We start from the raw sequence: 12,779 nt of genomic DNA, 5'->3' as shown, positions 1-12,779 counted from the left end.
GTAGCTTCAGGTTATTATTGCATTGTACAACCCCAGACAGGGCCATACCGCAGGTGCGGTTCACATATTGTCAAGCTCAGCAGTAACCAAAACAATGGAATCCTACACAAGAGTTACAGAACAGGCATACAGGGAGTTTCAGTAACAAAGTACTGTAACTTTCATTGTGTAGGTATTCACTAGATGTGTATTTTGCATGTCAAGGGGACGGAAGGAGGAGGAGACTCTGCAGGAAAAGCAACCAGCAGGAGGACTGTCAGATAAAGAACTGGTTGAGAGCAAGGAGGATGATGTTTCTACTTACCCTTTCCTGTTAGTTGTTTCTCCTGCCATGAGCCCCTCACCCATTCAAGCTCAGTCACACACTTCCCACAAACAGTATTTTCTACAGTTTGTTGGAGGAAATGCGCAGTCAGTTCCAGTCAGCTACCAAAGCCACTGTCCAAGATGATGATTAGTACTTAAAGGCCCTAGTGCAACAGTAGTCGGCATGCAAATGGCTACGTCACTGACTTCAGAAGGGCCCTGTACAGTTGTGACAGTTGACAGCAACAGGGTCTTCAGCCACTGCTGAATCTAAATAAAGGACTCCAGGTCAAAGAAGACTAATATAAAGTAAAAATAAGTATCTGCTGTTAACTTTCTCTTTCCCTCCAAACATAATATTTATTTCTACATTACATACATAATTATGAAATTAACAAATGTATATAGCCACCCAGACTGTCAGAAAAAGAAAACAAATGAAAACACAAACAGTTGCCTTAGACTCATCCTCAGAACCTCCCATACCTGAACTGGAGGGAGAACCCCCACAGGAGTCTGCACGACTTTCTCACACATGCCGTAAGAACACATGCAAGAATGAGGAGAACTTACAAAAGTCTTACTTGCATGTAAGGCAAGCCAGGTTCTCCTAAATGCTTATAATTTTTGTTCATTCTTAATCTCAGAAGGAAAGCCAGCGGTACCTCTGTAATCTTGCTCAATACTCCAAGTCATTTAAAATAAGATACAATGTGGTCTGATATCACGCACATACACCTGAGGATCATGACATTCTGCTGATCACAATGGGACAATCCCCTCTTTATGTTTATGACCTACAAAATGTGGAGTATTGAATTCTTGATTTATCTTCATGGATTTTAAAGTGATGAAATTATAATACTATATTCCTACAATTTTGACATGCATATTGTAAGTATTTTACCTTCCAAATGTTTCAAAAGACAAAACTTTAAAACTTCTTCCTCCACAGCCACTAATTATGATTAATAATTGGCTTAATTTGAGTCATTTAGAAATAGATGTCCCTATAACTTGTTTTACATCAAAATAAGTTAAAATAGATCAACTTATGTTTTCAAAATAGCTATTTCAAAATCTTCATGAACATTTAAGAACTTTAAATGAATGCAATGCTACTACATTGCAACTATGGGCAAAGAATATAGATGCAATTATTACATTATTCAGATCCTAAAGGAATTTTATTAAAGAATTATATAACTAGCATAGAAAAATTACTATACTTTTTCATAACAATCCCTTCACTTTTAATAAGCTGGTATTGGTGCCAAATAAATGAGGTTGTAACTATTGTGTCTGTTTCTGGCTGAATGGACATTTCTAAGCACAGAATGAATGGAGTTCATTTAGAGGTCTTGCAAATGGACTCGGACTCTTTTCATGCATAATGGATTTCAGTAAGAACATTTAGGACAAACAACTTTTTTTTTTTTTTAACTTAACCCTTTTAAGTTAAAGGGAGAGTGGGAAAGAAGGAAAATTCAGAATGATTTTGTTACTGCTCCCCATTCAGTGACGGCATGCACACTTGTTTCACAGGAAATAAAGAGACCAAGATCAGTCTGGAGTGAATTATCTCAATTTCTACGCCTAAAAATGAACTACAACAGTCCTGATGCACTAAACAGTAATTAAAAAGTAAGCTTAACAATTATTTAATATTACCACTTTGCAAGCCAACTTAATCATAAACAACAGGTTTCCAAGTTAATTATGCTACTAACATAACAGCTTCTAGACTTTAGAAATCACAGTTTTCTTGTGTTTACTCATGCGATTAAATACGTTACTATTCATAGATGCAGAAGGGTGACAAAAGAAGGTAGAGTAACTTAATTTTTTTTTTTTTTTAAATATATTTTAAATCCAGACTTAACATTATTTGAACACATTAACATTCTTACATGTTTGGGACTACCCTTTGTTCACAGAGATGTAATTCACACCGTACATGTATATTTAAAGACAAAATCCAATCTCGCATTTAAAACTAATATGAACTAGCGCTCTTGCCATCCCCTTACTGTTTCTAAAAATACTGAATTAATATATTTTTATTCTAGAATTCTCTGATAAAAAAATAGGAATTCCTTTTAATAAATGAAATCAAATATAAGTAAGTCTAGAAAAGCTCCCTATTTTTTAGCTAGTATTTTAACTTCTTTTCCTAGGCGAATAGCACTGTTCTCTCACTGATGGAACTAACAAATCTGACAGATCTGAAAATATCTGAGATAATTACATTCCTACAGATTTTGTGAAAATTGGTGGTTGGGAGGGACAAGGATACTGCAGTGGAAATGTGGATAGATCAAAGGACACAAATCCATTTAAAACTAGGCTTAATTTGTTATGTTATTATTTTGTCATGATTACTCATCACTTTTTTGATATCCTGAACACTACTATCATAACTGGGATGAGAAACATGCTCTGGCAATCCATAAAAAGTTCCAAAGATTATTAGGAAGGCAGAATCCTGTTCACAATGCAGTTGCTACAGGGGGAAGGGGGGAATCCCAGTCAGCAACCTCCCCCCAAAAGACAAAATCACCACCACCCCTCCCCTTCTCCAAAATGTAAAACAACTAACAAACCAAAATGCTACTCCCCCTCTCCCAGTTTTATGCACTATCTCAGCTGACTCTCAGCCTCATTAAACTTTCTGTTCTCCTTCACAGAAGCTGTAGAAATACAGTTAGAGATCCAAAGCACCAACAATTTTTCAAACAAGAATCAGGACCTACTTTCTCTCTTCTTTCCCCCTCCTTTTGTGGAGAAGTGTGTCTTCATGTTCTCTGTGAAAGTATTGTTTATCTGAATATATAAAAATGATCTGTGACATGAATACCTTTGGCTACTTGAAATCAATGGAATCACTTAGATTAGAAGAGTTCCTGTTAGTGAAACTGCAGCCAGGATATTTAGAGATCCTATCAGAGATTAACGATCTTCTGACATCAGTACAAAAATGCCCATTCCTTTGCTGATTTTTTTTATCTCCAAGTAATTACTTGAGAAAAGAACTCTCAAAAGCAAAAGCTCAATCCTTGTATCAATGCTTACATACTCATTGTGTATATATATGGTATTGTATACCATAACAGGCTTGAAATACCTTATTCTATTAGTTTTATTTCTATTATGTCAACATTACATCAACATTAGGGCCACAATGCATCTTATGAATATATTAAAGTTTTCCATGCCAAAACAGTTTGATTTCACCGATTACCTTATGAGCACATTTGATGATAAAACATAAAATGTTGCCTATACATAGAGCAAATGAACATATTGGACATTTCAAGGTTTATTGCTAATCCATTCACAAAACCACATGCCTCTATGGAATGGCTCAAGGACAGACAATCCTTACTTGCTGTCCTTGCTTACTGTCTTATTTCCTCTACCTACTTCTGTATTCATCTGATCTTCTGACAAGCTGATTCAGATTGTTAAATGGCCAAAAAAAGCATATAGTTTTAGAATTATTCATGAACCTGAAAAACTCCCCACAGGGGAAAAACCATTGAACTTTGGGCAAGGGATGGGGCAAGCAAAGTTCCCCCTTTAGCAACAGCAGTTAAATAATTTAATATAGTCAGTGTTTTTATTAAAATAAAAAAAATAATTAAAAAAATCACAGTTGTGTTCAAGTCAACCACCAAATGATCAGAAAGACCTTCTCTACAAACTTGTCTCCTGGAGCATTTCTTTCCATTATGTTCCCCAACACCATCCCTAGAGCTGCGCTCAGACAACCACATAATGTCACACTGACTTTCTATAACCACAGCACTAGAACCCAAGTGTTCTTACTGCTATATTTTGGCATAGTTTTTACCTAACAGGGTCAGTTACTCTGCAAATCATATTTAGTATCACATGACAGAAGTATTCATAGCATTCTCTTTTCTTTTTTAGAGTGTAGGACTTTCTTCTGCAGCAGGTGAAATTAAAGTCAAGCTCGTTATGAAGCTATTATACTCTACAATTTTCATAATGCAACTACAGAGTATTTCAAGTTACGGGACTCAAATTTAATCACAATCACTTTTATAAAATAACTTGGACATTTCACTCAAAGTCCAAGAGTGGCACCTAATGTAAATATAAATGGAGCAGCTGACCTTGCAGGAACGGAACCTATAGAGAAGATGGGCTTCTAGAAGAACTGGTAGGACAATGCCAACTGTAACAGAAAGGCACTGAGCAGACTTGTATTATATAACCAGTGCTTTGGTCAGAACTAAAGCAGCACACATGTTTAACTAAAACTTAGTCACTTAAGACCATCAAGGCTGTATAAAAGTTGCAGGAGTAACTGCATTTTATGAAGCTACAACACAAAAATGCCTATGCAGTGCTGTAACTCCAATAAACAGGTGCCGATAGAGGTTGCTGTGTACAAGCATGGTGCAACATGAGCTAGAGTAGTTTAAGTATGGGCATGAATTTTTGTTCTGCAAACTTCAAAGGACAGCGAGGACCACTCTGCCAGCACCGCAGTAAGGCAGTTACTTCCATACTGTAACAACATACTGGTAACAAGATTCACCAGAGAATTCCCAATAGAGGTCTTTGCTGCATTTACACACATTTCATGGCATTACAGCTGTACTGTATGAATGTGGTATTTTCATGTTCCTAAATAATATCATATGCTAGTGAAACACTGTTAATACATCTGGCCTATGTAAAGTCTAGAGATTACACCATGAAGTTTCTCTTGCCTCTGTAAAAGCTATCTGGATTATGGATATTACTATATATATATATATATATATGTTTTACTTTGGTAACATTTCTCCTTTTTTTGCGCTAAATATGATCCATTGCTTAGTACAAAGGGGTCACTCTGGGACTGTTTTTCTCCTGTGTGACTCAGAATAAGCTTATAGAATTCAATAACATGAGGAAGAAAAGTAGGCAAGCATGATTTTAAGCTGTGCAATTCTACTCAGGCAACTCTACACAGGCACCAAGGAACAGAGTGCAGGAATACAGCCTTGCTGCAATGCAAAAGGGTAGGAGACATTACATGTTTATTACATATCCAGGGAAAGGGAAGCCAGAATTGCTAGTTTTGTCTCTCCCTGAGAGGAAGGAAGAAATGGCAATGAGCCACCGTTGACAGAAGCACTCTATTCCCTCCACCCGAAGGAGGCTCTGACTGAAAAGCATATTCAGATCATCTACTGTAAAATGACCATATATCTCAGATCAATGACCTATCATTTATCTAGTCTGAACTTCAGAAAGGGAGGTATCAAAGCAACTTCTCAGAGCGTGTCTCACAAGAAGCCCAGAAAGTCTGCAAGTAGCATCTATCATCACTGGGATGCTATGGCTCTGATATGGCACCAATTCACTAATGTATTTCTGGCAGCAAAAATACACTATCACCCCCAAAATACAAATATTTTTCTGTAGGAGTAAAGAGATTTCCACTAGAAAGTGCCAGCTATTTAAATTATTCAGCTGTTGTATACAAATATTTTTACCATGCAGAACTTCTGAAATTTATAGGGAAGGACAACTCTGGAAAGTGACCTATACATTTGAAAGGCAATTATGAATGTGTAATCCATGTAGAAATTTCATAAGCAGAGCAGCAGCACACGTTTATTTAAATGCCTTCACAGACAGACTGCCAAATCTTGAAGCCTTTTCTTTCACTCCACACTTTCCCACCACCGTGAGAACTATTTCTCATTAACAACCAAATTGGTTTCAGATGCTCTGCTATAAGATGTTACCTTAGAAACCATTTGGTAAAAGACTGTGGCTTCCTTCCATAGAAATCTCAAGCAGTGAAAAGGCAGATTTTCTGGCATAAATCAAATCCAATTTCTAGGGTTCACTAAACCTTTTCTCCTCAGAATAATGTTTTGTGACTAGATCTTAGCAGTTAATAGTGCACGAAGAATTGCTGGTGTGAACCAGTTTTAAATGATTTTCATTCTATTCCCTTTGTTAACCCAACTGAAATTACTTCCAGTACTTGTCATACCTGGACAGAACTTTCAACTATGTAACTAATAAGGATATGCACTATGTACAGCAAACAGATAGACTGAATAAAAATATTAATTTTATTTTCCTGCCCTTTAATACACCCCCTTAAACTACTCTATCTGATAAAGATGACATTAATTGATTAACAACATTAGACATTTGGAAATACTTCACAATAAATGAGACAGACCCATGACAATTTTTTCCTTCTCCAACTTCCACAAAAAAAATCAAAAGAAGAAAAAAATATATAATTAAGCCCATACTCTGTACTTAAGTAGGACATTATCATAATCATTCCTAATGTGAAAGTTTGACTTAAAAATAAATTATGTAAATAATTTGTGATTAAGCAAAATCAACATAATTAAGTAAAGGGAGAGCAATTTTAAGTAGTTGACCATGAAACCAATAATTCAAAACCACTTTGAATATGATAAAGATAGTATTACAGAATATAAAGAGAACTGCAATTTATAGTGACTTGTAGATTTCAAGATGAAAATGTATGTACAATAACTTATGATTATAAGATCCTAATTCAAGATGACATTCAAGCTGATGGCTAATTTTTGGCACCATAACAGTGCCCTTTATACCTACCAGACCACTCACAAAGTGCAATTGTGAATCATGGCAAGATCCTAGTCCTGCAATACTACATGACACTGCAAGGTCTGAGAATTGCAGTGTCCCACTGCTAACTAATTGTGTTCATGAGTTCGAAGGACAGCAGCAATACAGCTATCCGTAGTGCAAACTAAAACTGAACAAAATAAAGAATGTTTCTGATCAAATACTTTTTTTCCCCCCCACATCACCCAAGAATTTAAAATATATTTTCTCAAGGTTTCCAAGACAAACAACATTTCTTGTAGCCCCTCCTCTCACACAGCACATTCAACCTTAGAATAGTATGTATTAAAATGCAAAGCACTTCCATTCAGGCTTTAAGCCTGGGGAACAGACCTTACAGTTATGAAACTGATGTAAAGCCACAAAGATGGCTTTACCCTTTCTCTCCTCTCTCCCCTCTCCCCCCATAATGAGGATTTTGTATCACTCTGTGCTGGAGGTTCTTGGCATAAACATTAGAAGAACTGAAGAAAGTTTAGGAATCAGCACCTCCCTCCTCCCCACTTGGAGGCAAGAGGAACTACTGCAATTTAGGTTACAGCATGTGACATCACCATTCAATGCTGCCAAAACTATGCTAGGGAGCTCTGGCAAAGAAAAAAGGTATGATGACTAAAATCTGCTACATGAAAGTTGAAAGGCAAAAGTCAGCTTTCTCCCACCACCCCCCCAAGTTTGGTATCATTTTTCTACATTACAGAAACATGGTGAAAGACAAAAGTTAAATACACTGGAGTTTGCTTCTCTGTTCATTTCAAACTGGTTACAAATAATTTGTTCATCTAGTGGGCAATTAAGCTTGTAACATTTAAAAGTATTAATGGCAACAGGAAATTTAAAAGCATAAACATAAAGTACCTCTGCTTATACTGATAAAGGCTTTAATTATTAAACAGGGATAGAAACCTAAATTTGTTTTTTATTACTTAGAGATGGACATTTAAAATTCATCTGTATCACACTGGCAACAAGGTCATTACCAAAAAGAATCCAGCATGAGAAAGGAATTTATCTTTCTGCTATTAAATGACGTTCATATGTCAAAATATAAATAAGGTAAAACCCCCAGCAAAAATATAAAAAGCTGACCTCAGATTTGTAGGTGTACAAAGGCAGCAGAGACAAAGCAGCACTTTCCCCCAGAAAAAAAAATTATTTCTGTACTGGGTACACTCCGATATAAGCAAAAATTCGCCCACCATTTTGCCCCAGATGCATTTACTAGTACTCTTTAAAACAACATTTGTACAGCATTCAGTCTTTTTTAAGGAATAAAACACCACCAGACTGGAAGTAGGTGAAGTTAGAAGAAAGCAAGGAAGGTAGGAGCTCAGCAGGTTTAGTCAGGTTAGGAGAGGATACTGCTTTGTTCCACTGTCTACAAATGCACAGCTGCCTGGGATATGGCCACATTTTGTACATGAGAGAAGTTAAATATCTGGAGGCCCTCAAAGCTCAAGTAGAACTTCTCAAGGTCAGATCTACTGAAACAGTGGATGAATTGAGACAGAAAGATTTATAGATGTGGCATTTTGTTCATCACAAGAGGCTATTATGGCAACTTGGTAACCATGGGTGAGAAGCAAAGTCCCAACAGAATAAAAAAAATGGTTGAGACAAAACAAAGGGAAGAAATAAACAGCCGATTCTTATTACAGGATAAGATTAATAGGGGGAAGTACCATAGGTCCTGGTATCAGGACCACTGTTCCATAAATTTCCTTAAGAACTGAAGCCATGAAGAAACAAGAGCCACGAATAAAAAAAAAAGGCAGTAACAGTGGAGAACGACAAAAAAGTGAAGGCTTGATGCTGCTGTCACTGAATTGAAAAGCAAAATCTCATTTGATTCCAATCCCAACAGGACTGGGTCTTTTTTTGACCACAGCTAAATTTAAGAATGAATATGAGCAACTCCGGGATTAATAATTAAGAAGTAGGTAACTGGATTAGTAATATATAAATGAATGTTAAAATACTTCCACTCAGCATTAAGATTCAAGTTATATGTAGCATTTTCATGAAAAAAAAAAAAACCCCAACACAACCTCATGTAATGAAAGTCGAGTAATCTGATTCTATGATTTTCTCCAGAAAAATCCCACTTGTGAAAAGAATTGGGAACAATACAAGAAGTCTTGTATGGTTGCAATGCAAACGTTGCAATATCTTAAACAATGCAATCAGCGAAGTCAGTAAAAACTTACTTTTATGATTTATTTACTTAGATAAAGCTACAGCTGAATATCAGGAATCTTATCTATGGAACACCCTGAAATGAGGACAGAGAGATTTTAAATGGTTTCCTTTGAGCATGGAGGAATTCTGTGTGTTTGTGTGCATTATTTTACTATGTTAGTAGTGCAACATACTGACAAATGCAGTAAACATGCAATTTAACTTATAGCACTACTATCTTGCTTAACTGACATCATATTATTTATTGGGATTGATTTTTTTATTCCTCCCAGGCTTTGGCTATTTGACTAGAAGCTGCTCAGAGCAGTACCTGACTGCTTTCCCAGTTACAGTGCCTAGCATAATGGCACTGTCCATTCTTGAATGATCTTCCATAAAGAACATCATTACTATTAATAAAATACTCACTGTGTGTGACATGGGTAGGACACAATGAGTACGAAGACCTGATTATTTTGTTTAGTAATTGCCTGTCCTGAAGCCCCTTCCCAAACAAGCATGCAATTAGTTTTATACTTTAATAGGAGGGGGATCATTGGAGAACTTTTTAGCTCATCAAGTTGTTATTAATTCTAGCTACCCCAAGGATTACACAGAAAGCAACTTTACGTGAAAAGATTCTATGAATTTTTGGTATCACCAGCACATCATGTCAGGAAATCACATGCTACTTGACCAACCCCCCCTGAATTTTATTATTACTGTCCAAAAAAGCCCAATCCAACAACAACAACAAAAACCCAACCAACCAACCAACACCATAAAAAAACCCCTCTTCTAATGGGAATATAACTACCATATCAAGGGGATGAAGACAGTCTCACTAGAGAGACACAGAACAAGCCTTAAGAGATGTCTGTAATTGGTGTTTTGTGGACATTTTGAAATAGGGCAATTTGGGGGGTTTTTTATAAAACCAAGAGAAGTGTGTTGGTAACGTTCATGAACAAATAAAATACTTTTTACCACTAAGAGACTATGAAGTTTCCCTCATATCACAGAGCCTTTCAACAAAAAGTGATGCCATGCTGAATTTAACCATTCAGCACATGACCTTGAAGAAGCTTCCTAATGTTTCAGTTACAAGAAGAAAAGCCCTTGTACTACCAAATTATATCCAAATGCTTTAGAGGGTAGCATTTTTAGCCCTCAGACTTTAAAAAAAAAAAGTGACAACTTTAAGTGGGGGCTTCCTACTTAACAGGAGTAAGCATGAACAGGACAAACTATGTATTTTTCTTTCAAAGCTTGAAAAGGATGATATTGTGTGTACCATTTTCACAAGTGATCCATTTTTGAGGATGTTGCTTTAGGTAAACACCAAGTATCCTGTAGTTAAATTAAGACAATGTAAGATTATGTAATTCTCTACTATAGTACAAAGACTCACGAAGTATGCGATTCTCAGATACATGTAGCTCCTATGAAAAAGTGTAACTACACCAACTTCAAAACAGTGTCATTTTATATCAGGTATTTTCCCTGTATTTCTAAAACACTAATAAAGTAAGTCTTGCAAATATGGAAAGAGATTACAGCTATTTTATTACCAAGATAGTGAATATATCCATTTTCTAAAGCAATCTAAAGCCATTATGAAGTAATGTACTCTCTGGGGCACAGCTTTACATTTGTATCAAGTATTAGGGCCAAAATGCCAACTCATTTTAGACTCAAGCCTACTCTAGTTGAAAGCAGCCTTTGTAATGAAAATTACTGTTGACCATAAACATGCCTGACCCTCTACATATGAATAATATTGGCTAACACAATTGTTAGAATCAAACCATAAGAAATACAAAGCTGTCAACAGTTTTTATAATTATACAATAAACAAGATGCAGATTATTTTTTATTTTGTTGATTAAAACTTTAGCTATACAGCATATTTCTAACATAAAGGTGGGCTGCCTTATAATAATCATTAGGTGTCTCAGGAAAGTCAGCTTGTTTTACCATTGCTAGTAGACTTGTCTTTCTGCTGGACACAAGACAGATACAACACAATATGAATATGCATCTAAGTAAATACAGAATTTTGAATGTTATTCCAAGTAACCTTTCAGGCTGATCATAAATTTTGCACACTACATCGCCTTCTCTGGTGTACAAATTCATCCTTCTCACTAGATATTTTAATGGAAATGGATTCTCCTCACCAAGAATAGTTTGTGTAAGCAAGCACAGAGCTTCAGAAAGAGAATGGTAGCCTAATAAAAGACCACTTAACCTCCTTCCTTCCCATCTCCTCTTTTGCATCAAACCTTGACCAACTTATTGAAATTCTCCTACAAAAATTTGGAAGCCAAAGCAGCTGTGACATGAAAGCCCATTAAAAAAAGCCACCCCAGCATGCTGGTTTTGGCTGGGATAGAGTTAATCTTTTTCATACTAGCTAATATGGGACTACATTCTGGATTTGTGCTGAAAACAGTGTTGATAATGCCAAGATGTTTTCATTACTGCTGAGCAGTGCTTACACGGAGTCGGCCTTTTCTGCTTCTCACCTCACCCCACCCCACCAGTGAGCAGGCTGGGGGTGCACAAGAAGTTGAGAGGGGACACAGCCAGGACAGCTGACCCCAACTGACCAAAGGGATATTCCAGACCATATAATGTCACGCTCAGCATATACAGCTGGCGGGGCAGAAGGAGGCAGGAGGATGTTTGGAGTTATGGCATTCATCTTCCCAAGTAACCGCTATGTGTGATGGAGCCCTGCTTTCCTGGAGATGGCTGAACACCTGCCTGCCGATAAGAAGTAGTGAATGAACTCCTTGTTTTGCTTTGCTCATGCACACAGCTTTTGCTTTACTTATTAAACTGTCTTTGTCTCAACCCACAAGTTTTCTCGCTTTTACCCTTCTAATTCTTTCCCCCATCCCACTGTGAGGGAGGTGAGTGAGTGGCTGTACGGTGCTTAGTTGCCAGCTGGGGTTAAACCACAACACCCAGTTAAAAAAACAGCACCACAACACCTTTTGACAACTGAAGCTTGAACAGAAAGAAAGGGTATTTTTGACAGAATGCTACCCTAGGCTCTATTGCACTCTTGAGTAACATCATCTGGCCAAGAAACACTTTACATGTCTCCTACTCCAGCTCTCAGTTGCTACAAAAGAGGCTTCATCACTTGGAAATAACTTGCATACTGAGCTGACTTCCAATTGACATGACTGGATAGTTGCAACCATCTTAACACAGCATATTTATCTCTCTGAAGCTTTTACAAAGATTATCTAACAACAGACACAACATACAAGTCCTCAAAGAGGACTTTTCATAGATAACAATTATGTCTGCATGTTTAGAGGGATAAGAAATGACAAAGAAACAACCAAATATTAAATCCTGCAGAAAATGGGCTTGCAGAAAATGCATCCTCATTGAAGAAAGTTCTCCTCTACTTTATAGCTGAGTAAATTTTTTGCAGTGCAAACATTAGTTAATGCAGTATGGCTCTAACAAAAATAAGCCATTAATTTGTGAAAGAGTAGTTAAGTGGGAACACCTACCATAGATAAAGATCCCATTGTGTTAGGCTGCATATTATGGTATTTATAGCTTGAGCACAAAAGCAAGTGTGGTGAGTCTTGAGCTTCCCCCCCCCC

General features: G+C 36.8%; 1 protein-coding gene across 1 annotated transcript in view; it reads right to left on the bottom strand.

Moving 5' to 3' along the window:
- The window catches only part of LOC104829415 (uncharacterized oxidoreductase ZK1290.5-like), a gene marked incomplete at its 5' end in the record, with an annotated part of 47,258 nt that overhangs the window by 31,304 nt on the left and 3,175 nt on the right, over window positions 1–12,779 (bottom strand).

This window comes from Haliaeetus leucocephalus, unplaced genomic scaffold (genome assembly GCF_000737465.1).
Source record: "Haliaeetus leucocephalus isolate CR32 unplaced genomic scaffold, Haliaeetus_leucocephalus-4.0 Scaffold172, whole genome shotgun sequence".
NCBI classification, from domain to species: Eukaryota; Metazoa; Chordata; class Aves; order Accipitriformes; family Accipitridae; genus Haliaeetus; species Haliaeetus leucocephalus.
The sequence above is the reverse complement of the archived record's forward strand: the minus strand, read 5'-3'. Positions and strand labels throughout refer to the sequence as shown.